Genomic DNA, 3,938 nt, shown 5'->3' on the forward strand with positions numbered 1-3,938 from the left:
TTTTAAATATTTTGCTGGTCTGTCATTGAGCATCTACATTGAGGAGGGTGAGTTCTTTCTGATGTAAAGATCCCATGATCATGAAGAAATGACATTCACTCTCTCTTATAACCTTTAGCCTGAAGTCCATGTGGTCTGATACTATTATGGCTACTCCAGCTTTGTGGAGGTGTTCTTTTCTTGAAGACTTGTTTTCCAGCCTTTTACTTTTAGCCCATGGTTGCTTTGATTTCTCAGATGTGTTTCTTGCAGGCATCAGAATGTTGGGTTCAGTTTTCCAATTCATCTTCCTATTCTGTGCCTCTGAATTGGCACATTTAGTCCATTGACATTGAGAGAGATTGTTGTTATGGGGATTTGTGCTATCTTTATGTAGAATTTTTGTACTTGTGGGGATTGCCTTAGCTTAAAGTAGCCGTGTTAGTTCTTCTTGCAACAATATGGAACTCTTTACAAGTTTGCATGTCGTCTCTGTGCAAGGACCATGATAATCTCTGTATCATTTCAATTTTAGTATATGTGTAACCAAACCTAGTAGGAGTTAATTTTTCTCTTCTGATTACTTTGAGTGTTGTCCTTACATACCCTATGGCATAGAGTGGTACCTAATCAAGGAAAGTATTTCAAAGCAGCTTGATAGATTTAGAACTTTAATGTCCCAGAAAGAAAAATATGGTTTTTACCATATTATCTTTTACCATAATCAAGGCATCAGTTTTACAAAATAATTCTTTTGGAAGATGTTATATGAGTCCTGTTTAATGCACTTCCCTGAAACCTTCATTAAGACCATTAAACTAGAGCCTTTTGCTGTTCTCACCTCAGTCCCGTGTACATCTCCAGGAAAAGGTGGATGGTGTTGTCTGCACTTTGACCACCTTGAATGTAAGTAGGGTTTTTCTCCTGAAGGAAGAGGTGAGGAGCATATTGATGATTTCATTCCACATTATTATAAGTTCAACTTGAACGGAACTTGAGACTCATGAGGGTCCTGTAAAGGACAGAAAAATGGGTCTCAGTGAAGTTTAATGGCCAATACACATTTACAAACACAGATGACTCAAAGCAGCCTGTGTGCATTTTTTTGTATAGTGAGTTTCATATCTAATGATAGTGATTCTCAGTCATGACACACGGGCAAAACAGACCTATAATTAAAAATCTAGTTCTCTGAGCAGAGTGGGGTTTCTTAGGTGATTGAAAAAGTGTGTAGTAATTTATTACTAAGCACATACGTAGTTTGAATGATGTGTACTTTTTGATCTAAAATTAATTCCAAATATGTCTAAAATGACAGTCTCCTGACCCCGCACCTGGCTTTCTTCACCGGGGTCCCTTGGAGGGGCTGTGTTGAGTTTCCCTCACCGTGCCAAGCAGAGCCCCGGCACCTGAAGACCTCTGCAACCAGCCATAGGTACGCTTTATACCACTCTCCCCAAGCTTGAAGGAGCCTCATGCATGAACGAATCTGACAGAGAAACCCAGGTGTGCGCAACCGGGGGATGAGATCTCCAAGGCTGCTCAGATCAAGACTGGGCCCCCTCCAACAAGATCCCCCATCTCCTAGTAGCTAAGTTTTACAACCACGAACTGCCCCTGGAGCCATGTAATCCCATCAATGGCCAAGATACAGAGACTGGATTTTGTTGATAAGACAACAACAATTATTGTCCAGTTGTCACTCTGAGAGAACCTGGTAGGCATCTGCGAGTAACTTGCCCTTGTGTTTACCAGTCATTTACAATTCTTTCAATACAGATTATATGATCATGTTTTATGCTTATTTTTACTATTGAAGTATAATAGCTAAATACTGATTTATTTCACAGCACTAATTTATTAAAAACATTCATCCTTGGCCTATCATATTAATTGCCATTATTTGTTGGTTTTGCTTGTTTTTTGATTACTTAAATTGATTTTGGTCCTTTTCTTTCAGGTTGAAAAATTTTGACACAAATGAGTATATGTTTTTCTTTATCTTCTACAGTATTAAACTGAGAACAACTGTTTGTTTTGTACAAATAAGATACCTGTGCATTTACTATTTCTTCTCATTTTATTTACATTTTAACACATCCTGATTCATCTACAACTTATCCTAGTAAGTGTTGTCATATTGAAAGAAACCACCAATTTTTTCAATCATAGCACTGTAGCACTGTCCTCCCACGGTTCATCCATTTGCTCGAGCGGGAACCAGTAACATCTTACAACAAATTGTGAGACTTGTTGTCAAGATACTCTGGGTAGCTTGCCGGGCAGAGAAATCGGAATCAGGGTTGGCCTCCTGCAAGGCAAACGACCAAATCTGCTGTGCTGTAAACGTTATCTAAAATATATTAGTAATAACAAATGTTGTTTCATAAACAGTGCAATATAAACAATTATTTAGTAATTTTCTTGATTTGTTAATGAAATAGCTAAGCTCTTGAGTATCATGGGAGTATTTTTCTAACACAAGAGTCTGAAAGAAGGTGAAACTGTTATAACCGTCTTGTAGAATTCCATCTCCCTAGCCTGCTTCATTCTACCCCACTCACTATCCAATCCGGTCTTCTAATGGGATTCTAACCTCCTGATTGGCTAGCCTCTACCTTTCACCTGCCTGCTTTATGACATCATTCTCCCACCAAACCAACCACCAACTGGTAGAATCTTGGGGGTCCCATGTATTTGTTTGTAAACATATTTGAATCATCATGGCAAGTGACGAGTGACCAATGACCAATCACCAGTGAGCAGTTGTGTGTACTAAACACTTGTGTTCTTAAGCCGCTTCAGTGTTCAGACGTAATCTCGTACAGTCTCCTCTTCTTGTCTACCTTTCATCGGTATTTCCTCTTCTCTGACCATGTCAGGTAAGGAATAATACCTTTCAAAGCTTGTCATTAGATTTATCATCCCTAAACTTAGCAGTCAAGTAAAAACAGAACGTAGTAATGAAAGAAAGTATTCAAGTAGAATTTTATAAGCCTCATTTTAACTTGACTTTGATATTTGCTGTGTGATTTTAGACACTGGCTTACTTTATCTCACACACAAAGTGTTTTTCGTCATTGATTACATTATATTTTAGACATACTTAGGAGCTCAAATACACACACACATACACACACACGCACATATATATATATATATATATATATATATATATATGAGGGTTGATTCTCTGTGTTTCTTTTTCCTTTTAATAGTGAATTTTACATGATATTCACTTAAAACAAGTAAATCAGAGACAGTATTTTTACAGAAACAGAAAATGTAGATGCTGTGAAAAACTGTTAATATATACTAGCATGTGTTCTCTGTAATGGTCTCTCCACTTTTATTTATACTTCAGTATTTTGAATATAGTGATATTACAAAGTAATAATCATTGATCTTTGAGTTTTCTATTTAAACCAGGTAATAAGAAAATATGGGGCATGTGGAAGGTGTGGAGTGCTGAGCATTAGGGAGGCAAGCCCTGTAAGGTAAGCAAGTTTGGGATCACTTTCATCAAACTTTGACCAATCGACACCAAGTCAATATAAGGGAGAAAAAAATAGGAAGAAAGAAAGAAAAAGTATAGAAAGAATGAAAGAAAGTAAGTAAGAAAAGAAAGAAAGAAAGAATAGGGACTTTGATTATCAAGGAAGAGGAAAACGTTTGTTCAGAATGTTGAAGAGAACCAAAGATTTAAAATCAAAAAAGAAAGGTACCAGTAGGAAAAGCATATTATCAGAAAGCCATCATTGCTGGCGTTTTTCCTTATTATCTCTTAGAACACAGTACATGGTTCTTGACAATTTGAGTATAAACACGCTTCAGAAATGATGCTTCCCATAAATAGCTAATAGTGCTTATCTAGGGCGGTGGAAGACACATAATCTTCAATACTTTTATTACATTATGGTTTTAAGTACATGTACGTGCTTCCTGTTAAAATTAAAAAT

General features: G+C 36.8%; 1 pseudogene; it reads right to left on the bottom strand.

Annotated features, from left to right (window-relative positions):
• Positions 1-434: 434 nt before the first annotated feature.
• Positions 435-531, bottom strand: LOC130025835 (uncharacterized; annotated as a pseudogene).
• Positions 532-3,938: the final 3,407 nt, after the last annotated feature.

This window comes from Sorex fumeus, unplaced genomic scaffold (assembly GCF_029834395.1).
Source record: "Sorex fumeus unplaced genomic scaffold, SorFum_2.1 ptg000032l, whole genome shotgun sequence".
Taxonomy (NCBI): domain Eukaryota; kingdom Metazoa; phylum Chordata; class Mammalia; order Eulipotyphla; family Soricidae; genus Sorex; species Sorex fumeus.